The sequence below is a fragment of the Saimiri boliviensis genome, chromosome 4 (assembly GCF_048565385.1).
Source record: "Saimiri boliviensis isolate mSaiBol1 chromosome 4, mSaiBol1.pri, whole genome shotgun sequence".
NCBI classification, from domain to species: Eukaryota; Metazoa; Chordata; class Mammalia; order Primates; family Cebidae; genus Saimiri; species Saimiri boliviensis.
In genome coordinates, this window is record NC_133452.1 from 48459942 (window position 1) to 48487408 (window position 27467).

The window sequence follows — 27467 nt, forward strand, 5'->3', positions numbered from 1 at the left end:
AAACTAGACGCTTTACAAATTTTGTTGTCTAGGGGTTTTTAATGAAGATTTCTTTATGTAGGCATGAATAATTAAATCACTGGCTTTTGGTGATTACTTAATCTCTGACTCCTCTCCGCTTCTGGGAGATCAGGGCATAGGACTGAAAGTTCCAACCTTCTCACTATATGGTTCTTTCTTGGTCAACCAGTTTCCATACTGAAGCTATCTGTGGGTCCAGCAAAAGTCACCTCATCAGCATAAAATCCAGTATGGTTGAAGGAAGCTTATTAAGAATAACGAAGTGTTCCTGTAACCCCTATCACTTATGAATTTCCAAGGGTTTTAGAAGTCCTTGTGTTAGGAACTGGCACAAATACCAAATATACATTTCTTATATCACAATAAGATATAAGATATAATCACATCCTGCTTCACATACAACAATATATTCCCAACTCTTCACATCCTTTTTGCAATGTTGTCATACATTTTACTACATTGCTACTACTTTTACTATAGCTCATCAAATACTTTATTTTTAGGTCTTCTAGCTAGAAGTTGAGGATTTAACTATGCCTTTCTGCCGTGTAATTACACAACTGTGTTCACATCTGAGGCCAAGCAATGAGAGGATGGAGAGAGAAACAAAGCAATGGGGTTGGTATCACCTACTGGAAACCCCTGCTTCACCAACCAGAAAGAAACTTTCAGAGTGTTGGTTCCTGGGAGTCTCCTTCTAACAGTCATTGTCAACACCACCACCACCATGACCATGGAACTTCTTGGAAACTATGGTGCCAGACAATGCAGAGATGAGAAAGGGAAAAAACAAAACAACAACAACAAAAACAAATTTTCTGCTCTCTTACTGAGCATTAGAAGTTCCTTTTCCAGCCCCTCAAACTAGAACTAGAGAAATTATCGATTTGTACCTCAGTGCTAATTTTCGGGGACACTGGAGCTTTGAGTTCAGGTCAGGGTATATTGGAAGAGAAAACTATTGAACATTGTCAGTTGAGTAACACTTTGAATTCTGGTCTTGTTCCCTAGTTCTCTTGCTGCTGTTTAATTTTCTGTGCCTTCAGATAGCTGCTCCATGCATTCTGACAAGATTTTATTCCTGTGTTCATGGAGGGAGACAGGATGAAGTATGCTTCATCTTACCCCGAAATTGGAATGGTTCATTGTGCTTTTGATTTGATTTAATTATTTTGTTACTATTTTTATTTTATTTAATTAATTAATTTTTAATTGCATTTTAGGTTTGGGGGTACATGTGAAGAGCATGTAGGAATGTTGCATAGGTACACCCATGGCAGTGTGACTTGCTGCCTTCCTCCCCATCACCTATATCTGGCATTTCTCCCCATGCTATCTCTCCCCAACTCCCCAACCCTTGCTGTCCCTCCCCTATTTCCCCCCGACAGACCCCAGTATGTGATGCTCCCCTCCCTGTGTCCATGTGTTCTCATTGTTCAACACCCACCTATGAGTGAGAACATGCAGTGTTTGATTTTCTGTTCTTGTGTCAGTTTGCTGAGAATGATGGTTTCCAGGTTCACCCATGTCCCTAAAAAGGACATAAACTCATCGTTTTTTATGGCTGCATAGTATTCCATGGTGTATATGTGCCACATTTTCCCTGTTCAGTCTGTCATTGATGGGCATTTGGGTTGGTTCCCGGTCTTTGCTATTGTAAACAGTGCTGCAGTGAACATTCGTGTGCACGTGTCCTTAGAACGATTTATAATCTTTTGGATATATTCCCAGTAATGGGATTGCTGGGTCAAATGAAATTTCTATTTCTAGGTCCTTGAGGAGTCGCCACACTGTCTTCCACAATACTTGAACTAATTTATACTCCCACCAATAGTGTAAAAGTGTTCCTATTTCTCCACATCCTCTCCAGCATCTGTTGTCTCCAGATTTTTTTAATGATCGCCATTCTGACTGGTGTGAGATGGTATCTCAATGTAGTTTTGATTTCCTTTTCTCTAATGACCAGTGATGCTGAGCATGTTTTCATATGTTTGTTGGCCTCATGTATGTCTTCTTTTGTAAAGTGTCTGTTCATATCGTTCACTCACTTTTGAATGGGCTTGTTTGATTTTTTCTTGTAAATCTGTTTTAGTTCTTTGTAGATTTTGGATATTAGCCCTTTGTCAGATGGGTAGATTGCAAAAATATTTTGCCATTCTGTTGGTTGCTGATTCACTCTAATGACTGTTTCTTTTGCTGTGCAGAAGCTGTGGAGTTTGATTAGGTCCCGTTTGTCTATTTTGGCTTTTGTTGCCAATGCTTTTGGTGTTTTGGTCATTAAGTCCATGCCTATGCCTATGTTCTGAATGGTTTTGCCTAGATTTTCTTCTAGGGTTTTTATGGTGTTAGGTCTTATGGTTAAGTCTTTAATCCATCTGGAGTTAATTTTAGTGTAAGGTGTCAGGAAGGGGTCCTGTTTCTGCTTTTTGCACATGGCTAGCCAATTTCCCCAGCATCATTTATTAAATAGGCAATCCTTTCCCCATTGCTTGTTCTTGTCAGGTCTGTCAAAGATCAGATGGTTGTTGATGTGTGGCATTGCCTCCGAGGCCTCTGTTCTGTTCCATTGGTGTATATCTTTGTTTTGGTACAAGTACCATGTTGTTTTGATTACTGTAGCCTTGTAGTGTAGTTTGGAGTTTGGTAGTGTGATGCCTCCAGCTTTGTTCTTTTTGCTTAGAATTGAATTGGCTATGTGGGCTTTCTTTTGGTTCCATATGACGTTTAAGGTGTTTTTTTTCCAGTTCTGTGAAGAAGGTCATTGGTAGCTTGATGGGAATAGCATTGAATCTATAAATTACTTTGGGCAGTATGGCCATTTTCACCATATCGATTCTTCCTAATCATGAGCATGGAATGTTTCTCCATCTGTTTGTGTCCTCTCTTATTTCGTTGAGCAGTGGTTTTAGTTCTCCTTGAAGAAGTCTTTTACACTCTTTGTTAGTTGTATTCCCAGGTATTTTATTCTCTTTGTAGCAATTGTGAATGGCAGTTTGTTCTTGATTTGGCTCTCTTTTAGTCTGTTAATGTATAGGAATGCTTGTGATTTTTGCACATTGATTTGATTTCCTAAGACTTTGCTGAAGTTGCTTATCAGTTTTAGGAGATTTTGGGCTGAGATGATGGGGTCATCTACATATACAATCATGTCGCCTGCAAATAGAGACAATTTGACTTCCTCCTTTCCTTTTTGGATACCCTTTATTTCTTTTTCTTGCCTGATTGCTCTGGCTAGAACTTCCAATACTATACTGAATAGGAGTGGTGAGAGAGGGCATCCTTGTCTAGTGCCAGATTTCAAAGGGAATGCTTCCAGTTTTTGCCCATTCAGTATGATATTGGCTGTTGGTTTGTCGTAAATAGCTTTTATTATTTTGAGATACATTCCATTAATACCTAGTTTATTGAGGTTTTTGAGCATAAAAGTTGTTGAATTTTGTCAAAGGCCTTCTCTGCATCAATTGAGATAATCATGTGGTTTTTGTCTTTGGTTCTGTTTATGTGGTGAATTATGTTTATAGAATTGCAAATGTTGAACCAGCCTTGCATCCCCAGGATGAAGTCCACTTGATCATGGTGGATAAGCTTTTTGATGTGCTGTTGCAGTCAGTTTGCCAGTATTTTATTGAAAATTTTTGCATCTATGTTCATCATGGATATTGGTCTGAAGTTTTCCTTTCTTGCTGAGTCTTTGCCAGGTTTTGGTATCAGGATGATGTTGGTTTCATAAAATGATTTGGGAAGGATTCCCTCTTTTTGGATGGTTCGGGATAGTTTCAGAAGGAATGGTTATCAGTTCCTCTTTGTATGTCTGGTAGAATTGTATGTCTGGTAGAATTCAGCTGTGAACCCATCTGGACCTTGGCTTTCTTGGGGTGGTAGGCTCTTAATTCCTGCCTCAACTTCTGTCCTTGTTATTGGTCTATTCAGGGTTTCAACTTCTTCCTGGTTTAGGCTTGGGAGGATGCAAGTGTCTAGGAATTTATTCATTTCTTCCAGGTTTACGAGTTTGTGTGCATAGAGTTGTTTCTAATAGTCTCTGATGGTGGTTTGAATTTCTGTGGAATCTGTGGTGATATCCCCTTTATTGTTTTTTATTGCATCAATTTGGTTATTCTCTCTTTTCTTTTTTATTAATCTGGCTAGTGGTCTATTTTGTTGATCTTTTCGAAAAACCAGCTCCTGGATTTATTGATTTTTTTGAAGGATTTTTTTTTTGTCTCTATCTCCTTCAGTTCTGCTCTGATCTTAGTTATTTTTTGTCTTCTGCTAGGTTTTGAGTTTTTTTGATCTTGCTCCTGTAGCTCTTTCAATTTTGACAATAGGGTGTCAATTTTAGATATTTCCTTGCTTCTCATGTGTACATTTATTGCTATATATTTTCCTCTAGACACTGTTTTAAATGTGTCCCAGAGATTCTGGTATGTTGTGTCTTTGTTCTTGTGGTTTCGAAGAACATCTTTATTTCTGCCTTCATTTCATTGTTTATCCAGTCAACATTCAAGAGCAAGTTGTTCAGTTTCCATGAAGTTGTGTGATTCAGAGTCTGTTTCCAAATCCTGAGTTCTAACTTGATTGCACTGTGGTGTGAGAGACAGTTTGTTATGATTCCCATTCTTTTGGGTTTGTTGAGGAGTGATTTACTTCCAATTATGTGGTCAGTTTTAAAGTAGGTGTGATGTGGTGCTGAGAAGAATGTATATTCTGTGGGTTTGGGGTGGAGTATTAGGTGTGCTTGGTCCAGGTCTGAGTTCAAGTCCTAGATATCCTTGTTAATTTTCTCTCTCGTTGATCTGTCTAATATTGACAATGGGGTGTTAAAGTCTCCCACTGTTATTGTGTGGGAGCCTAAGTCTCTTTGTAAGTCATTAAGAACTTGCTTTATGTATCTGGGTCCTCCTGTATTGGGTGCCTATATATTTAGGATCATTAGCTCTTCTTATTGCATTGATCCTTTTACCATTATGTAATGTCCTTCTTTGTCTCTTTTGATCTTTGTTGGTTTAAAGTGTATTTTATCAGAGATGAGAATTGCAACTCCTGCTTTTTTTTTTTTTTTTTTTTTTGCTCTCCATTTCCTTGGTAAATCTTCCTCTATCCTTTTATTTTGAGCCTTCGTCTATCCTTTCATGTGAGATGGGTTTGCTGGATACAGCACACCAATAGGTTTTGGCTTCTTTTTCCAATTTGCCAGTCTGTGTCTTTTGATTGGGGCGTTTAGTCCATTTACATTTAAGGTTAATATTGTTATGTGTGAATTTGATCCTGCCATTTTGATGCTAGCTGGCTGTTTTGCCCATTAGTTGATGCTGTTTCTTCATTGTGTCGATGCTGTTTACCATTTGGTGTGTTTTTTGAGTGGCTGGTACTGGTTGTTCCTTTCTGTGTTTAGTGCTTCTTTCAGGAGCTCTGGTAAAGCAGGCCTGGTGGTGATGAAATCTCTGAATAATTGCTTCTTTGTAAAGAATTTTATTTTTCCTTCACTTATGAAGCTTATTTTGTCTGGATATGAAATTCTGGGTTGAAGGTTCTTTTCTTTGAGGATGTTGAATATTGGCCACCACTCTCTTCTGGCTTGTAGGGTTCCTGCTGAGATATCTGCTGTGAGTTTGATGGGCTTCCCTTTGTGTGTAACCCGACCTTTCTCTCTGCCTGCCCTTAGCAGTTTCTCCTTCATTTCAACCCTGGTGAATCTGATGATTATGTTCCTTAGGGTTGCTCTTCTTGAGGAATATCTTTGTGGTGTTCTGTGTATTTCCTGGACTTGAATATTGGCCTGTCTTGCTAGGTTGGGGAAGTTCTCCTGGATAACATCCTGAAGAGGGTTTTCCAGCTTGGATTCATTCTCTCCGTCACATTCAGGTATACCTATCAAACGTAGATTACGTATTTTCACATAATCCCATATTTCTTGGAGACTTTGTTCATTCCTTTTTACCCTTTTTCTCTATCTTGCCTCCTCATTTTATTTCATTGAGTTGACCTTTGACCTCTGATATCCTTTCTTCTGCTTGGTCAATTTGGCTGCTGAAACTTGTGTATGCTCTGCAAAGATCTTGTGTTGTGTTTTTCAGCTCCATCAATTCACTTACATTCTTCTCTAAGCTGTTTATTCTCGTTATCATTTTGTCAAATCTTTTTTCAAGGTTCTTAGTTTCTTTGCATTGGTTTAGAACATGTTCCTTTAGCTCAGAGAAGTTTCTTACTACTCATGTTCTGAAGCCTGTTTCTGTCAATTCATCACACTCATTCTCCATCCAGCCTTGTTCCCTTGATGGTGAGGAGCTGTGATCCCTTGTAGGAGGAGAGGCATTCTGATTTTGGGTGTTTTCATCCTTTTTGTATTGGTTTCTTCCCATCTTTGTGGATTTATCCACTTGTCATCTTTGTAGTTGTTGACTTTCAGATTGGGTCTCTGAGTGGACATCCAGATTGTTGATGATATAGTTATTTTTTTTCTGTTTCTTAGTTTTCCTTCTAACAAACAGGCCCCTCTGCTATAGGATTGCTGAGGTCCACTCCAGGCCCTGTTTGCCTGCGGATCACCTGCAGTGGCTGCAGAACAGTAAAGGTTGCTGCCAGTTTCATCTTCTGCTGTCTTTGTCCCAGAAGAATACCTGCCAGATGTCAGTCTGAGCTCTCCTTTATGAGGTGACTCTTTGGATATACAAGGGTCAGGGAGCTGCTTGAGGAACCAGTCTGTCCTTTATAGGAGCTCAAGTGCTGAGCTATAAGCTCCATTGTTCATTCAGAGCTGCTAGGCAGTTACATTTAAGTCTGCTGCAGCAGAACTAATAAATGCCTTTTTTGTTTGTTTCCACAGGTTCTCTCTCTCTGGGTGTTAGGGGTTTATTTATAAGTTTCTGTCATGTTGCTGCCTTTTTTCAGGGTTGCCCCACCCAGCGAGGAGGCAGCCTAGTCACAGTCTCCCTGCAGAGGCTTTGCTGAGCTACCGTGGGCTCTGCCCAGCTGCTTTGTGAACTTCCCTGCAGTCCTGTTTATATGGGTATAGTTAGAACTGCCTCGGCAATGGCGGCCCACCTCTGTAATCGCGGACTTTCTCTGTAATGGCGGGCTGCCGCAGCAATAGCGGGCTGCCTCAGCAATGGTGGACTACCTCTGTAGTGGTGGACTGCCTCGGTAATGGCGGATGCCCCTACCCCACAGAGCTAGACCATCCTGGGTTCCACTGCGCTTGCTGTTTTTTTTGTGGGGGTGGGACCAGCTGAGCCTGATCACCTGGCTCCATGCCTCAGACCCCCTTTTTTTCTTCAGTTGAATGGGCGACTCTATCTTTCAGGTGTTCCAGTTGCCTGTTGAAAAGGCACTGGGATCTGTGTGATGTCCCGTGCGATGACCCACTGTGCCAGCTGAAACAGCCACATTGAGATTCATGGCACTTTTTTGCCCAGGAATCTCCTGACCTGGCTCCCTGTTTCAGTCCCCTTTTTATCAGTTGAATGGGTGACTCTGTCTCCCAGGAGCTCCAATCACCAGGTAAAATGGTGCCCGGACCCATGCATTTTGTGCGGAGACCCGCCGCGCCAGCCAAAACAGCTGTGCTGGTGACCCGTGGGGCTCCTCCACTGGCGAATCTCCTGGTCTGTGGGCAATAAAAATCTGTCTGAAAATGTAGCATCCACTCACCCTCTGTGCTTTCGCTGGGAGCTGCTATCCTGAGCTACTCCTAATCAGCCACCTTGGATCTGTCCATTTGGTTGCTATTAAGGTTGGAAACCCTTTAATATACTCACTGGCTGTTTGGCTATCCCAGTTTGCAAATTGTGTGTTAAAAGTCTCTTGCCTATTTCTTTTGTTTATAATTGGGTTGCATATGTTCTTATTAATCATTATAAATTATTTTACTCAGAAGTGCCTTTTTGTCAATCAGCAAGTGTCATGTATGTTTGAAATTTATTCTTGGGCTCCTCATTTGATTTCATTCCTATATTTGTTCATTCTTTTGCACCAATACCACATTGATCTAATTATTATACTTTTAAAAGCTTGATATGGAACACAGGAAGTCATTTTAACTCACTTTGTTTTTCTTTTCTTGAGTTTTTATGGATAGTTTGAGTTGTTTGCATTCACATACAAATTTTAGAATCAGCTTATCAATTCATACCCCAGCATCCAAAATGAAAATTCAGTAGGGTTTTGTTTGGCATTGCACTGAATTCATAGATCAGTCTTGGGAGAAATGACATTTTTATAACATTGAATCTTCCAATCCCTCCGTATCATTAGTTGTTTTTATTTTTAACCTCAATAGTGTTGATATAATTTTCTGCATAATAGTTTCACATATCATTTTCTTTCTTATAATGTACTTTTTCAATTTTGTATCAGGATTATCCTGGATTTATTAAATAAGTAAGAAAATATTTATTTTATCTATTTTTTTGAAAAATAGTCATAATACTGAAATGCTTTTTTCCTATAAATTTGGTAGAATTTGCCTATAAAACTATCAGGTGTTTTCTTTATTAAAAAAATGTATAGAACTACGTGACTTTCTATTATTTTTTCTCTAAGTTGATAAGCATTAATTTTTAGAAATGTGTCTATTTTGCTAAGTATTTAACTATGTTGGCATAAAATTAGTTTTATTTTATTTAAAAAAATATTTTTTATTTCTGTACTTATGTCCCTTTTGGCATTCAAAATACAATTTATCCATGGATTCCCTCTATTTTCTTTTACTTCATGAGATTTTATCAGATGTTTATCTAATATATTACTCTTTCAGAGTACCAACTTTTGGCTTTGTTGATCATCACCTTGTCTGTATTTCAATTAAAGAAAATCTTCTCTTAACAATATTATTTACCCCACTGAGATCTAGGATGAAGGGACACAATAAATTTTAACACAGAACGCTCTGGGTTCCCCAGTGGAATGGGTAATGTTTGCCATTCATCTCTCCACTAAGCATCTCCTTAGATGAGGGCTTTTCACCAGAATAAATAGCATTAGAAAAAGGTTGTCCTTCTTGTTTGTAACCTGAGAGCCCCAGGAGTTTCCAGATGGAAGGGCAGAAGAATGACTGCCCAGATCGTTACAATGGTTGTTTTAATCAGTACCTCACTCAAGTAGATTTTTTGCACAGGGATTGTATTATTCTCATAGTCACTTTTACCAACATAAGATCAATCTCCTTAATTTCTCTAGTGAGGATGTAGGCATGATTTCAAGCTAACAGCAGAGTGCAGCAAGAGAGAAGCTTAAAAGACATGTCTGTTACAGATTTTATAATTGCTATCATAAGCCAAGCTTTGCTTTAGGCTACTCTCATGCTTAGTAATTCAATCCACTTTTTATCTCTCCAAGGGAATATAAATCAGTAATATATTATCAATATAAAAAAGTAATTTTAAGAATTAACAAAAATATTAGATATAAAACTATAATAGTTGAAATAAATAATGCAATATGTATAATAAAGAGAATGGATAAGGCTGAAAGATGAATTAATGGTTAATATATTAGTCTAGGCTTTGGGGATTGGCTCACACCTGTAATTCCAGCCCTTTGGGAGGTGGAGGTGGGCAGATCATTAGGTCAGGAGTTCAAGACCAGCCTGACCAACATGGTGAAACCCCATATGTACTAAAAATACAAAAATTAGCCAGGTGCAGTGGCACGTGCCTGTAGTCCCAGCTACTCAGAAGGCTGAGGTAAGAGAATCGTTTGAACCCAGGAGGTGGAGATTGCAGTTAGCCAAGATTGTACCACTGCACTACAGCCTGGGTAACAAAGCGAGACTTTGTCTAAAAAAATATATATATATATATTTTTATATATATATATATATAATATTTATATATATATATATAATATATATATATCAGTCTAAGGAGCTCTCTTGGAATGAAGTGTAGAACAATTAGAAATTTCTTTTAAAAAAAGGAGAATATTAAGATACATAGATTATACAAATAGATCTAGCATAATACAGATAATACAAGTTGTAGTGCGGAAAATATTAAAATAAAGAGTAGCAAATATTGAAAACAATGTATATAAACATGACAGAATTAAAGAATGATAACTGGCCTCAGATGAACAAGGCACAAAATGCTAAACAGGAGAGACAGGAAACAGTTGACACCCAGACATATAATAAAGTACAGTACTGTAAATCAGAAGGAAAATTTTAAGACTCCCAAAGGAACAAAACATATTCCAAGATGAACAGCAGTCTTCTTCATAGCAACATTGTATGCAAAAGGACAATGGAATTATATTTTTAAAATATTGAAGACATACATCTTAGATTTAGAACTGTTTTTTCTTCCGTGTTGACATTTCAATGTTAGAGCAATCATATATTCAGCTACTTAAACCTCTGAGGTTGTACTACATAACAGCCCCTTCATTGAAAACACTTTTGAAGGAAGTGCTAAAAAAATATACTGACGATACTGCATATTTTTGCATTTAAAATATTAAGAGTTTTAAGATACCTTGGTTAGATTGTTGTTTAAAAAAGTATGACATTTTTTCACAAAAGAGAAATAGAGGTATTTTCATGATAGCCTTGGATGAAATACCTACTTAATATAAAAGCATGCACATTTAAGAAAGGAAAAGACAGAATTAGAGATATTTAAAAAATGTTAAAGTTCTTGTTTTGTTTAAAGTAATATATAGATATTAATTTTGATGTAGGTAAGGAAATAGAAGAAATAAACATAGAATGGTAAAAATTAAAAACATTAGATAAAAATGTGCAAATATATAATCATTGTCAATTTATATTGATTAGAATTAAAGTTAAAAAGCACAGGCTGTCATATTATGAAAAAAATGTAGCTTCATGCTTTTTATGAAAGATACATCTAAAACATGTAATATGCAAAGAATGAAAATTAAAGAATAGAAAAGGATATATCAGGAACAAACTGTACGGTGTTGCTCTACTAACATTAGACTAAAATTTAAACCGAACAACTTCATTATAGTCACTAAATATACTAAAATATTTAATTCATTGAGAAGATATAAAACTATTCTAAATATGGAAATATAAAATACTGTCAAAATAAATACAAGTAAAAATGAAATTACAGGAATAAATGAATAAATATGCCATTACATGGAAGATTTCAACACAGTTCTGATTCACCATTATATCAAAAGAAAAAGTATAAGAAAAGGAAAAATGCATTAGTAAATTGCTTACAAACATAATTATATACAACTGTGAGGAAAGAAAAATATATAGGGTTTTTTTTCTGGATTTAATTTTTTTGTTCCTATTTTCTTATTTCTGGATATTTTGCTTTCCTCTGGTTTCTCTGGTTGACTTTGGGAAAGGAATCACATCCACTGCTCATTTTTTGTTGTTCTGGCAGTAACTAAAGCTTGCTTTTCCCCTAATGCAATAAATAAATAACTCTACCTTAAAACATATAAAACTGATTACTATATTTATTAGGTTAAAAATAGATCAAAGAAGAAACAAAGGCTAGTTTGCAATCGAAACAGCGTATTATTTTAAAGATCTAATGCATTGGACTTTAAAAAATATATAACTATATGTAATTATTGCTGTTCTTTACTTCTGTAGAAGTAAAAAAAAAAGTCATCCAAAGTCCTTTTTGGAATGAGATGTTCATAAACAATCCTAAGTATTCAAATATCACTGACTGTTCAGGAATGTACATCATGCCTGGCTAAGGGAACCTGGGAAATTGCCAGTCTATTCACGTAGACTCAAAACATTCAGAAATGTGCAAGTAAACAGACAAATACTTAGCCAGAGTTCTCAGAATAATTAAAAGAGGCCAAAAGAATATAAATACTACCTTTAAACAGGAGATTTAAGCTTCCTGATGAGCTTGTTGAGATCCTCATCCCAATCAGACTGTGCCACAGGAAGCTTTGGACCTCTCTAGGGAGGAATCTGGGGTCTAGAGAAGTCTGCAATTTTAAGTAGTTGTATATTGCTATGTATCCTAGTTTGTGAAGTAAAGCTGCCTGTACGGATGAATTATTATAAACGAGTGTCAGTTGGTGTCTTTTAATTAATCATTATTAAACTAATAACAACTACTTAGTATTTAACAAAATAACCAAAGAAAATGTGTAAACAAATGAAACTCAAGAAACAAAGTCTGTTAGTTTTTCCTACTGGGTCGTTTACACATGATCTAATTGAAATATCTTATAGAAGTGCAAATATATCATCATTTGGCTAGATTTAAAAAAAACAGAAAGGATCCTTTAGAATATATGAATTTAAAGTAGATAGTTTAAAAATGTCTAAAAATCAACTATTTGCTGATTTGATAATCGATATGAAATGGAAAACACAGTTTTTTCTTCAGCATTTTACTGTGAAAATTATCAAGCATACAGCAAAGTTGAAAGAATTTTACAGTAAACACCCGAATACCCACCACCAAGATTTTACCTTTAACATTTTACTATATTTGTATTATCACATATATCTTCAAATACACATCCCTCTCTGTATCCTTTTCCATCTTGCTTTTCAAAGTAAATTTCATATATTACTACTTTTCCCCCTAAAGGCTTTAGCATACATATCATTAACTACAGTTGCATATTGCTTACATTTTATGTTAATTTTACATAAAGAAATGCACAAACGGTGTACCTTTGTGTGACCTTTGACAAATGCATACCCCTGTGTAACCTAAATCCCTAGGAAGACATTGTATATCATCACCAATCCAGATAAGTTCCTTCTTCCTCTTTCCAATTAGTATCTGTTCCCCCATCCCCAGAAGAAACTATTAATCTGATTTTATTCACTGCAGAATAGTTTTGCCTATTCTTGAATTTCATCTAAATTCATAGATATTGAGTTTTACAATATTTAGTGATTTGTGCAAGCCTTTTTTCAGTACATAGTATGCTAATATAATGTTTTAGAAACTTAGTTTTGGAGTGTAGGAATTTGTTACTTTTTATTGCTGAGAAGTATTCCATTGCATTTATATACCAGTTTGTTTATTCATTCTCCTATTGATGGACACCTGTGTTGGTTCCTGTCTTGCGCTATTATGAATAAAGCTGCTATGAACATTCTTATACAAACTTTTATGAATGTATAGTTTTTATATGTCTTGTGAAAATACCTAGAAGTAAACTCACTAAGTCATAGATTCAGGGTATATTAACTTTTATAAAAAACTTCAGCACGCATTTAAAAAATATATTATTAGAAAGGTTGCTACAAAAGAAAAGAGTGGGAGATAACTATCAGCTTTAGAACCAGTCTTACTGTTTAAATATAGGCTCTATTAGCTTTACGACAATATTAAACATACATGAGCTATAAGAATCCCAAAATTGAAATAATGTCTCAAACCTAAGAAAATTTTATTTCTCACTTAACTATTTACCCAAGTGGCTATTCCTAGTCCTGGATTGTTATACTCTCTAGTTTAATATGATATTTTGTTTATATTTCTTATTCTCCTTATTGCCTTGAACTGAATTGAGAGATTTTTAACAAAAGTCCCATAATTAAACTTTAACTTCAACATCTCCAAAGTTTCACTTTTAACACAGTAACCTTTTTTTCTTAACAGATTCTGTGCCAATTTGCTTTCCTACGTATTGCTGTTGCTGAACTGTCGCATCCCTGTAAATCGAGTTTCTCAATTCCAAAAGTCATTCAATAAGCAAACACCATGCACTAAGGAATGTTATTGTCCTTATGTTTAGCAGAAATTCCATAATTTAAGGGCAACAAAATGGCAAATCCATAGGTAAAAATATTAGCACTCTGGGGAAAGGAAAATATGTATCTACATAAATGCTGCAAACCTGCAGTTTGGCTACTCCTAACGTTTTTGAGTTTGCTTCCTGTTTCTTGCGACAAAACTCGGTCCTAGTGGAAAATGAGTAGGAAGGCTGGAGGCAGGCATGTGAATGGTGGGTCTCTGGCGGTGTCTGGCGTGCACTTTCTCTGCCACGCTGGTGTGAAAGACAAGACAGGACGGCTTCTGGGCAGCAGCCGACGCGCAGCGCACGCAAGGCCACGCTCGCCGACACCGGAAATCCGGTACATCCCGTCACGGAAGTGTGGGTGCTGTCGGGAATAGAGTAAGCCTCCTGGAACCCCTCCTCACTGAGAAGCTGGGAGAGGAGAGAAAGGCGTCTGAAAACCATTTGTCAGTGTTTCCCATTCTCACTGGCATCTTACTGTTATGGAGAAAAAGAACTGGACTCTCATCTGAGTGAGTTACTGCCAGTGACATGTCCTCATATCCTCGAAACTGATTCGGAAGAAGGGACAGTCAGCAGTTGACTGGATTCCTTGTTACCTAAATGGATTCAAGACTAACTATTCTAACAGCTGTTCAGTGTTGACATCAGTGGACTGTATTTTTTTTTTTTTACCTTTTTAATTTTTTAAAATTATGTTTTGGAAATTTGAGAGCTTTCCAGCAAACCACATTTATGCATTTGGGTCTTAAACATATTTAAGTATTACTGTGGCTTCAAACAAGCTATTGATTCTGAAGTAATGGGTTTTAATTGAATTTGATTGTTTTATTTATTTATTTATTTTTAGTTTTATTTTTTATTTTTGATTGTTTTAAAAAATCTGTTAAGACTAATTTCTATGCAGAAGTCTTAGTAATAAATATTTGCTTTTCACGGACTTTAAGACATTTACTCTGGTAGATAAGCTCAATAAAGGTCATATACTGACACAGATCCCCTGCAGCCCCTGAAAAATATTCTCACCAACATAATGAACATCAATGACACTTAGCAGCAAAATAATTGCCTTCTGCACTCGTTTCCAGCTGTTGGAATAGTCTCCTGGCCTTTCTTGTATTCATATCAAGGACTGAATCAGCTATGTGAGAGTCAACCTGTTTTCCTAATAATGCTCACAGAGCACTCACTTCCTCTGTTTATACAGGGTGATCCTTGTTCTGCTTCTGGTACAACCTCTGGAAAAGAGCAACAGTTGAGAAAACTGATTGACAATACTTTACAGAGATGGCTGTCAGATGTGTTGTTAAAAGATCAAAAGGGCCATGAGTAATTCCTTTCTTAAGAAAAAACCATCTTCATTTTTGTCTTCTATTCAGAAGAAACCTTTCCAGCAGGTAAGAATCCTTGATTTTTTTTTTTTCTTTTCGAGGTAAGGTAACCCAAAAATAATTGAACAGTGATATGTGGTAGTCAATAAAAATGGCACACAGCTTTGGATGGGCCAGTCATGCAGGTGCAGGCCTGTAATACCAGCAATTTGGGAAGCCAGTGATGGCGGATCACTTGAGTTCCAGTGTTCAATATCAGCTTTGGGCAACATAGTGGAACCCCATCTCTACCAAAAAAAGTTTAGCCAAGTGTGATGGTGGGCGTCTGTAGTCCTAGCTATTCTGGAGGCTGAGAAGGGATGATCAGGTGGCAGTATGGCTTGAGAGCAAGATGAGATCTGCCATGGCATCTAGCCTGGATGACAGAGGAAGACTCTGTCTCAGAAAAAAAAAAAAAAAAAAAAAAATTACAGTCTCAAACTAGCTGGTCAGCCCTGTGATATTTTACGAACATCAGGGCCATTCTTCCAACATACTCAGCAGCCCAAGCTTTTATAGGAAATAGATACAAAAGAATATGCTAAACTTTTATTGCACATATTTGCTCTAGATGTGTCATAAATATTTTAACAAACTCTAAGTTTAATTGGAGTAACAAGAAAAATCTATGCAATTCTGCACTGAGAAAGGTGTGCATGGTTCATTTGATTTTCTATTCAAAATGAATTCAGACTCCTTTCATCTGGTGTTCCTCCCACTAGTAATAATAGTAGCAGTAAAAGGTTAATCCATTCCTACTGAGAATGGAAATTAGATGTGAGAAAAAAGACTGATAGTTGATGGTAAACCTTTTAGAGAAGTAAGACCAAAATCAGTTTTCTAATTTACTAATTATTTTGCCGAATATCACTTGAAACTTTCATATCCTTTTGCTTGAATATCTCTGGATATTTTTTTGCTTGTTTTGTTTTTAAAAAATATTTAGTATTTTGGTGCGGTATTCACTGTCTTGCACTGTATCCAGTGTATAACACATTGGAGAATATTAATAAATGTCAAATATTTAACAAAATATTTAGCTGTGCTATTTAATAAGTGAGTAATAGAGTGCTATTATAGTGTAACTGAGTGCTATTTAATAAGTGAGTAATAAAAGCAGCAAATAAATGAATATAGAATCAGAAACCAAGATAGAGGTCCTAGCTTCTGCTGCATATGCAATTATGGGAAAGCCAAGTCATTGATCTGAATTTGGTTTTCCTATTGTTAAAATGGGGATCATCTAAAATGGAATGCTGGGACATAGCTACTAGATATAACACTAGATTGTCCGTTAAAATAAAAAAGACTGACAATATGAAATGTTGACAAGCAAATGGAGCAAATTAAACATGTTGCTGATAGGAGTTTAAAATTGTATGACCACTTTGGAAAATTGTAAAATGCCTTTTACTAAATATAAATGTAATGTATGGCCCATCAAGTTTACTCCTAGTTACATACAAAACACAAATAAATGCACATGTCAACAAAAACATATGTTCAAAATGTTCAAAGTAGTTTTTATTCATAATAGCACAAAACTGAAAACAACCAGATGCCTATCAACAGATGAATGAAGAAACAAATGTTTGTTTCTTGAGTGTTGTGCAACAATAAAAAATGACCAACTCTGGTATATGTAACAAAATGGATAGAACTCATAGATGTTATATAATATTGATGGAACATAGCCTGACACATCCTTTATTCTGTGATTGTATCAAAGTTTAAGAACAGGCAAAACTAATCAATAGACAAAGGATAGTGAAAAGATTATGGGATTCTGGAAATGTTTTATATCTTAATTTTTACTCAGACCTATATGTATGTAAAAATATCATTATTTATTTAAGATGAGAGTGCTTTATGCACTTTTCTGTATTCCATGCTATCCTTCAATTAAATAAATAAAACAAAAATATTAATATTCAAATTCCAGGAAAAAACAGCAAATATTATAATATTGAATTATTTAATAAATTATAAAACACTATACAAATTTCATATGTTATCATTTTCTTATCTAAACATCCAAATTTTGCAAAAAGCAAGAGTTGATTTTTACATTGTGACAAGAATTGTTATTATTTGTATTATACTAAAGTTGGCTCACCTTTTACTCAAATCCAATCCATTTTGGACTAAGCCTTATCATAACTTCCTTCTCATTATTTCCCCCTTTTCACTGATAGTAGAAAATTGTATATTTCTGTTAATTTGCAGTTGCCAAATATTCACACAAAAGTTAGTTGAGTGCCAACTATATGCCAAACACTGTGCTAGTCACTGGTCACACAAATTTAAATGGGACATTGTCTCTTCTCTTCATATCTTTACATTTTAGTCAAAACTCAGTTACAATACTTGAGGTGCACTAGATTCCATAATTTTTAAATGGCAGAAGCCAAAATGATTATTATACATCAAAAAAAGAAAGAAAGAAAAAAAAAAAAAGAAACACACACACACACACACACACACACACACACACACAAAGAAATTTAATTGATATTCAAACTAAATTATTACCTCCATTTTGCTTCTACTAAGCTTCTGGAGGTTAAAATGTATTCTAGGTTGAATTTATTTTAAATAATTTAAAACTCTGAATTTCAGATAATTAAAAAATATGTTAAACTTAATCATCACTTAAAAGTACTTTTGAAACTACAAATTACTATTCATATGATATTCTTACACTTAAAATTTCCTTAGAAATGTGTAAATAGCTGGCATTATTTTATAAGATAATTACTTAAAATTCCTTGCTCGAGATTATTTTTCCACTTAATGTTCCATTTCCTCAGTAGTAATTACTCAGTGAATAAGATAATCTTTTATGCCTTTGATATTCTCAAAGACTAGCAAGTTAGCTTGCTTCCTAAGGTTTGAAGCTCAGTTTATTTTTTTAACCTCAGTTTTTAAACAGGATATTATAGTCCTCAGTACTTCAGCTGTTACTCATTGAGAATACTTGCATATAACTACTCAGTTCCTGAGACTCCCATCTTTCAAAGCATTAAGTACAAATTGATCTTCCAAAAAGTGTGCAAGTGATGCACAATATGCTTGGCAGCATGTGATCATTTGAAGGAAAGATTTGAAAACAGTGAATTGCTCTGAAACCCCTGGAGACCTTTTTATAATTCAGGCACAGAGAGCCCCCATTCTGAAAGGTAATAGATCTTTTTAAACACCCAGTCTTCCTGTTCTCATCTCCCAAGGTTTCATTTCATATTAAAAAAATATATATATTAGTTGACATTATAAACAGATGCTGGAATGCATTCATCCGGCTCATGAAAAATTCAGCATATGATTAGTAAAGCATAGCAAAATCACTTATTAGGGGAAAATTCATAGTCTGATAGATGACTATGATTATCAGGCAAATTATTCATTTCTCCTCACAAAGCAATCACCCAGTGAAGACTCACTCGTTATTCACAGGTTGTCAGGGAACAGGATGTGAGGAGTAAATATGTGGTGTGAGTGAGCAGCATTGCCATGTAAGTTGCAGAGAAATACTGGAATGCACTAAAGCTGAATGCTATTTAATAAGTCCAACATGAAATCTGGAGCCACAAACTTGCAATGGAACTACTATCAAATTAGCATACCAGTGCTACGGAAATAGGATAAAGCCATGTGAAGTCATCAGAGCCCAGAAACTATTTTTTTCCAGAAGCTAAAATCTAACTGCATTAGAAATGTAAACAAAAATTCATGGCAATTCTAGTTTCAGATCTTCTCGAGGACGAAAATAGTTGTTAGAAGTAGCCCTGAATAGGTTGCATGTTAAAATATTTCTGTCAGAGATTGAAATTTGAAATGATTAGCATTCAATCTATCAGATTATAGATTATTTTATACTCTGTAAGCATTATAAAATCTTAAATGCTACGTATTATTAGATGCGACATAAAACTTGATAAGTAGTTATACTGATTTTGGTGTGTGCTTTGTGAAAAAATTAAAATTATACTTAGGTCTAGTACAATTTTGTAAGAAAAATTCTTTACGTCTTGAGCCAATTTGAGTCACCTTTTATTCTCATTCAGATTTTTAGTAAATATTTATAATCTATGTGTCCAGCTGTATTTGAAGTTGGTTTTGAGAATGAGTTGTAGTCAGAATGATTCTGCTCTCCCATGTCTGCAGCAGTCATGGAGGATGTGATAAGATAGTTGTCGCTTATCTTAATCAGAAACACAGGGGTTTTGTCTTCTGTCTAGAAAGTAATATCTTCATAGCTTATTATGCATAATTCAATCCTGTTTTATCTCAGGGTTTATCTGGGCCAGAGAGTTCTTACGTGGATTGCAGTTGGGCACATCAGTGTACTAGTTTATTTTGCAATGCAGCATTCAACCCTTTTTAAAAAATAACTTTTACAAAAAATTAATAGACTTTTTTTAAGCTAAGTTTTAGGTTTACAGAAAAATTGAACAAAAAATATAATTCTCAAATACTTTTGCCCCCACACCATACAGTTTCTGCTATTAATATTTTCCATTAGCGTGGTACATATGTTACAGTTGTTATTGATAATGTAATTAATCCAATGTCAATACATTATTACTAACCAAAGTCCATAGTTTACATTAGTATACACTCTATGTATCAACTATTCTATGGGCTTTCCATAACACATAATGTCATGTTCCCACCATTACAGTATCATAAATAGGTTTCATCTTCCTAAAAATCCTATGTTCTACCAATTCATCCTCTCCCCGCCTCCTTCCTGAACACTGGCTACTGTTATTCTTTCTACTGTCTCCATAGTTTTGCCTTTTCCAGAATGTCATATACCTGCACTCATACAGCATATAATCTTTGTAAATTGGCTTCATTTACTTAGAAATATGCATTTAAGTTTACTTCATGTCTTTTGGTAGCTCATTTATTTTTATCTCTGAATAGTAAACACTTCATTAAATGGATATGCCACACTTTGTTTATCCATTTATTTATGGAAAGGTATTTCTTTTGCATCCAAGTTGGCAATTTGGCAGTTTATCTATGGAAAGTTATTTTGTTCATGTCCAAGTCTGGCAATTTGGCAATTTTTATAAAAAAAAGGTGCTATAAATATTTGTGTGCAGAATTTGTGTGAACAATAATTTTCAATGTATTTGGGAAAATGCCTAGGAGTTTGATTACTACATCATAGGTTAAGACTATATTTAACCTTACATGAAACACCAACCTCTTCCAAAGTGACATCACGGCAACAATCAATGAGAGTTTCTGTTGTTGTATGTGCTCTCCAGCATTTGGTATTGTCGGTGGTTTTTTTTTTTTTTAATTTTAGCATTCTAATAGATGTGTAGTGATTTCTCATTTTCATTTACAATTCACTGATGATATATGATGTTGAGCATGTTTTCATGTGCTTATTTGCCATCTGTATATTTTTATTTTTGAGATGTCTATTTGGATCATTTGTTCAATTTGAGATATTTACAGGGTACGGTGTGATGTTTTGATATAAGTATGCATCATATAATGATCAAATCGGGGTAATTAGCATATACAACCATTTATTGTTTCTTAGTGGTGAGAACAAAATTCTCTCTTCTAGCTGTTTTGATATAGACAATACCTTGCTGTTGAATATAGACATCTACTGGACAATATTACAACAGAATTTGTTCTTCCTTTCTAACTCTGTACCCGTTAACTATCTTCTCCCCATTGCCCTTCCCCTCTACCCTCCCAAGTCTCCATAACCACTGTTCTATTTACTATTTATATGAGATCATATTTTTTGGATTCTACATATGAGTGAGAACATGTGGTATTTAATTGTCTTTCTATATCAGGCTTATTTCATTCAACATAATGTCCTTCATGTTCACTTATGTTGCAAATGACAGGATTTCTTTTCTTTACTTTTTTTTTTTCTTTTGAGACAGTCTTGCTCTGTCATCAGGCTAGAGTACAGTGGTGTGACCTTGGCTCACTGCAACCTCTGCCTCCTGGTTCAAGCGATTCTCTTGCCTTACCCTCCTGAGTAGCTGGAACTACAGGTATGTACCACCACGCCCAGCTAATTTTTGTATTTTCATTAGAGATGGAGTTTCACCATGTTGGCCAGGATGGTCTCAATCTATTGACCTCATGATCCACCTGCCTTGGCCTTCCAAAGTGCTGGGATTGCAAGTGTGAGCCACCACACCTGGCAGATTTTGTTATTTTTTATGAAAGAATAGTATGTTATGCATATATTAGTAGTATTTTATTATATATTATTTGTAATGTTTAGGTAATACATACAACTTATATATACAATATATTTTGTATATATAACACATTTTCTTTATCCATTCATCCGTTGTTAGACACTGTTTGATTCCATATCTTGGTTATTGTTAAATAGCACTACAGTAAACTTTGGAGTGAAGACATCTCTTTGACACACTAATTTTAGTTCCTTTGGATATATATACCCAGTAGTGGCATTGCTGGATCATATGGTAGTTCTATTTTTAAATTTTTGAGGAATCTGTATACTGTTTTCCATAATGACTGTACTAATTTACATTCCCACCAGCAAGTCTCTGTATTCTCACCAACACTAATCGTTTTTCTTTTTGATACTAGCCATTGTAACTGAACTAAGATGATATCTTATTGTGGTTTTGATTGGCATTTCCCTGATGATTAGTCACGGTTAGCAATTTTTAATATACCTGTTGGCTGTATTTATTTTTTGAGAAATGACTATTAAAATCTTTTGCCCCTTTTAAATTGAATTATTGGTTTATTTGCTATAGAGTTATTTGAGTTCCTTGTATATTCTGGATATTAACCCCTTGTCAGATGTATGGTTTGCAAATATTTTCTCTAATTCTGCAGGTTGTCCCTTTCCTCTGTTAAATGTTTTTATGGCAGTACAAAAGTTTTTTCAGTTTGATATAGTCTCATTTGTCGGCTTGCTAGCATTGCCTGAGCTTTTGAGTCCTCATACAAAAAAGATATTTCACTAGTCCAGTATTATGAAGCAGTTTTCCTGATGGTTTTCTTCTAGTGGTTTCATAGTTCCTGCTCTTACATTTAAGTCCTTAATTTATTTTGATTTGATTTTTTGCATATGATGAAAGATAGGGGCCAATTTTCATTTTTCTGCATATGGACATAGGATTTTCCCAGCACCATATACTGATAAGACTGTCCTTTTCCCAATATGTGTTCTTGGTTGTCAAAAATCAATTGATGGTAGATGTGTGAAGTTATTTCATTAGTCTCAGTTCTCTTCTGGTGGTCTGTGTATCTTTTTAAATGCCAGTACCACGTTGTATTTGTTATGATAGCTTTGGTAGTATGCTTTGAAGTCAGGTAGTGTGATGGCTTCACCTTTTTTTTTTCTTAAGATTTGATTTGCCTGTTAGTAGTCTTTTGTGGTACAATGTAAATATTCGGATTGTTTTGTATATTCTGTAAAAAATCATTAGTATTTTGGTGGGGATTGCATTGACTCTGTAGGTTTTTTTGGTTAGTATGGACATTTAAAAATATTAATTATTTTGATCAATTTCAATTCCATTTATTCATGTCCTCTTTAATTGTTTTTAATCAATGTTTTATAGATTTCATTATAGAGATCTTTTACCTCTTTAGTTAAACTTATTCCTAGGTATCTTGTTTTTTTGTACCTTTTGTAAGTGGAGTTGGTGATATAGAAACACTACCAATTTTTGTGTGTTGATTTTATATCCTGCAACTTTACTGAACTTCTGTATTATTTCTAACAGATTTTTTAGTGGAGTGTTTAAGGTTTTCTATTTATTAAATCATTTCTGTAAACAGAGACAGTTTGATTTCCTCTTTTCCCATTCAAATGCCTTTTTATTTTTTCTCTTGTCTAATTGCTCTGGCTAAGACTTCCAGTACTGTGTTGAATAGAGGTGGTAAAAGTGGGCATCCTTGCCTTGTTCCAGATCTTAGAGAAAAAACTTTCAATTTTTCCTTGATTGCTATGATTTAGCTGTAGATTTGTCATATATAGTCTTCATGGTGTTGAGATATGTACCTTCTATACCTAATTTGCTGGGTTTCTATTATGAAGAGATGTTGGATTTTGTGACATTTTTTCTCCGTCTATTAAAATTATCATATGATTTTTTGTTTTTCTTTCTGTTAATGTGCATATCACATTTTTTGATTTGCATGTTTTAAACCATCCTTGTATCCTTGAGATGAATTCCATTTTATCATGGTGGATGAACCTTTAAATGTGCTGTTGACTGCACTCCAACCTGGGGACACAGCGAGACTCAGCCTCAAAAAAAAAAAAAAAAAAAAAAAGTGCTGTTGAATTTGGTTTAGCTTGCTAAAGATTTTTGCTTTTATGCTCATTAGTAATATTGGCCTATAGCTTTCTTTTTGTGTGTGTGCCCTCTGGTTTTGGCGTCAGGGTAACAGTGCTCTTATAGAATGACTTTAGAAGTACCTACTTCAATTTTCTGGAATAGTTTAAGAAGAATTGATATTAGTTCTTTGATTATTTTATCTTTCTCTTTTATGTGTCTGCTCCAATGTCTTTGTGGTTACAATGGAACTAACATAAAGAACCTTGTTACAATATACTATTTTAAGCTGATGACAACTTTGTGGTTACAATGGAACTAACATAAAGAACCTTGTTACAATATACTATTTTAAGCTGATGAGAACTTAACTTTAGTCACCTGAAAATACTCTAGACTTCTACTCTCCCCTCAATTTATATTTTTATTGCCTTAATTTGTACCTTTATATATATTGTGTGTTCTTTAGCAAGTAATTGTAACTTAGTTATATTTGATAATTTTGACTTTTAACATCTATGTGAGAGGTTTGAAGGATTTACATAGCACCATTACGGTATTGATTTATTCTGAGTTTGATTATGAAATTGCTTTTACTAGTGAGTTTTATAGTTTTATACTTTCATGTGTTCAGTTGGCCTGCGTGTGGTTTCTGCACTGTGCAGGAATGCCTGTTTTTTAGGGGTTGGGCATTCTATGGACTTGGGCAAGGTAGTCATAGCTGTTGTTGCTGAGGCAAGACTCCAAAGGCCAGGGTCTAGCAGTTGCTCTGATTTCAAGATTGCACCACGCAGTGGCACTTATTGTCACTGAGGGTGAGGGAGGTGTTCAACATGGGCTCCTACTCTGGAGCAATGCAGCTACATGATTTCAAGGCAGCTCCCTAAATTATGCTCAGTCTGTGCTAACTGCTGGATTCTTCTGAAGCTTGGACTGAAGTTGTAATGGAGGCTTTTGGGGCTCTCTGTTTACTTCTTCCCTGCATAGGGAAGTCTCTCCTGGCTCTGAAATAATCCTTATGCAGGATATGAGGAAGCAGAGACGGGATGCTTTGTTTTCCTCTCTATGCTGATGTCATGGGTTTATGTGCACCACAGTTATTTTACCAGTTCATTGCTGAACAGAATCTCTCAGAGACTCTAGTTGAATTTTAGTTGTTTATTTGTTGTTTTGTTTTTGTGGGAGGATAAACACTAGTTATCTTTAGTCAACAACCTTGCTGACGTTGCTCGTCCTCCTAGGACTCACCTCTTAGCACACATTTGGAATTGAATTGTATTTGGAAATAAAGATGTATCCCTCATATGCGATTCATATTTCAGTAGGCTCCATTGCTGCTGTGATCCAGTAAAAGACCCAGAAGGAAATATGTGTCTATGTAAAAAGCAAATTTGGAAACCTAGTCCCATTTTATTAAACAGTAACTCTTTTGGAGAAACTGTGCACTATGCTGCTCAAGTTACGCATGAGATTAAATAGAAAACCACTACAAAGTAATATTCAGGCTAAAGGGTACTGAAGTTTCAGTTCAATTTGTCTCCTTATAAACCCTGTATGTAATGAAACTGGTCAGGCCAAATCTATCCTAGTGTAACCAGGTTTTTTCTTGGATGCCGGTGATCGTTGTGGGTTCTTGGCCTCCAACCTTTTAAGGAATAAGCTGTGGGGCCACTGCTGGTTGACCGTATGCTCGTAAAGTGAATATTGGACCCCAAAAGTGTTGCAGAAAGGTGATTTTATTTAGGTAGAGAAAAGAGAAGGAAAGGAGAAGAGAAAGGCTTCCATGAAGAGTGTGGAAGGGGATTCCAGAGGGGAAATCCCGAGAGAGCTCGCACCACCTGGGAGGGGATTTCAGAAAGCTGGAAAATCGGGTGTAGGTGAGGGAGCACGGACTTTTATCCCGGGAGAACCGCCCTCCCCCCAACCTTCTCCAAGAGCCTGGGCCAATGAGAGGAGTTCCTTAGAACTTCCACTGCAGTGATTGACTTTTAGTTTCTTCCCTCACTGGTGAAATTAAAACATAAACTGTTGAATCTCCCAGATGGAGAGAGATGGGACGGGGGAATGGCACCAGGAATTTCTTGCCCTTAAAGCTACACACCCTCAGGGACCTAGTTAGAGAACATATTCCCTTACTAGGATTGTGGAATCAAAGGAACAGAACAGGGTCATTAAAAGTTCTCCTGATCTATCTTCCCTCCTTGGCACTAATTATAATCAAAAGACCAGGTGAAAATTGGGTCTCAAGTAAGTTCACTATAGAATCCATTTCTTATAAATGAGTGCTTCCAATCACAAAGATAAAGAAAAATGTTGTATTGTGAGATGTTGGGCTTGAATTTCTATTTCTGCTCATCTTTCATTTCCTGCTTTACACCAGCTTTTGAATTTTTTTTAAATTAAGTTTTATTGCACTTTAGGTTCTGGGGTACATGTGCAGAACATGCAGGATTGTTGGACAGGTACACATCTGGCAATGTGGTTTGCTGCCTCCATCCCCTCTGGCACCTATATCTGGCATTTCTCCCCATATTATGCTTCCCCAATCTCCCCATCCCTGCAGTCTCTCCCCTGTTCCCCTCAACAGACCCTAGTGTGTGATGCTTGTCTTCTGCTAGCTTTTGAGTTTTTTTGATCTTGCTCCCCTAGTTCTTTTAATTTTGACAATAGGGTGTCAATTTTAGAACTTTTTTTGCTTCTTATGTGGGCATTTATTGCTATAAATTTTCCCCTAGACACTGCTTTAAATGTTTCCCAGAGATTCTGGTACATTGTGTATTCATTCTCATTTGTTTCTAAGAACATCTTTATTTCTGTCTTATTTCATTGTTTATCCAGTCAACGTTCAAGAGCCAGTTCAGTTTCCATGAAGTTGTGTATTTCTGAATTAGTTTCTGAATTCTGAGTTCTAATTTGATTGAACTATGGTCTGAGAGACATTTTGTTATGATATCCATTCTTTTGCATTTGCTGAGGAGTGATTTACTTCCAATTATGTGGTCAATTTTAGAGTAGGTGTGATGTGGTGCTGAGAAGAATGTATATTCTGTGTATTTGGGGTGGAGAGTTCTGTAGATGTCTATTATGTTTGCTTGGTCCAGATTTGAGTTCAAGTCCTGGATATCCTTGTTAATTTTCTGTCTCCTTGATCTGTCTAATATTGACAGTGGAGTGTTAAAGTCTCCCACTATTATTGTGTAGGAGTTTAAGTCTCTTTGTAAGTTGTTAAGAATTTGCTTTATGTGATGGGTGCCCCTGTATTGGGTGCGTATCTATTTAGGATTGTTAGCTCTTCTTGTTGCATTGATCCTTTCACCATTATGTAATTTCCTTCTTGTCTCTTTTGATCTTTGTTGGTTTAAAGTCTATTTAATCAGAGACTAGGATTGCAGCTCCTGCTTGTTTTTGTTTTGTTTTGTTTTTTTTTCCTCTCCATTTGCTTGGCAAATCTTCCTCCATTCCTTTATTTTGAGCCTATGTATGTCCTTGCATGTGGATGGGTTTCCTGGATACAGCACACCAATGGGTTTGGACTTTTTATCAGTTTGCCAGTCTGTGTCTTTTGATTGGAGCATTTAACCCATTTACATTTAAGATTAATATTGTTGTGCATGAATTTGATCCTGCCATTTTGATTCTAGCTGGTTGTTTTGCCCATTAGTTGATGCAGTTTCTTCCTTGTGTCATTGGTCTTTACCATTTGGTATGTTTTTGCAGTGGCTGGTACTGGTTGTTCCTTTCTATGTTTATTGCTTCTTTCAGGAGCTCTTGTAAGGCAGGCCTGGTGGTGACGAAATCGCTCAGCAATTGCTTGTTCATAAAGGATTTTATTTCTCCTTCACTTAGGAAGCTTAGTTTGACTCGATATGAATTCTAGGTTGAAAATTTTTTTCTTTAACGATGTCGAATATTAGCCCCCACTCTCTTCTGGTTTGTAGGGTTTCTGCTGAGAGATCTGCTGTGAATCTGATGGGCTTCCCTTTGTTGGTAATCTAAACTTTCTCTCTGGCTGCCCTTAGCATTTTTTCCTTCATTTCAACCTTGCTGAAGC

General features: G+C 35.7%; 1 long non-coding RNA gene across 1 annotated transcript in view; it reads left to right on the top strand.

Annotated features, from left to right (window-relative positions):
- The window catches only part of LOC141584269 (uncharacterized), a 51206-nt gene extending 24738 nt beyond the window's left edge, over positions 1-26468 (top strand). The window contains exons 2-3 of the long non-coding RNA XR_012517193.1: positions 14936-15125; positions 21023-26468. This is a non-coding gene — a long non-coding RNA (uncharacterized LOC141584269). The remainder of the gene's footprint in view (positions 1-14935; positions 15126-21022) is intronic.
- Positions 26469-27467: the final 999 nt, after the last annotated feature.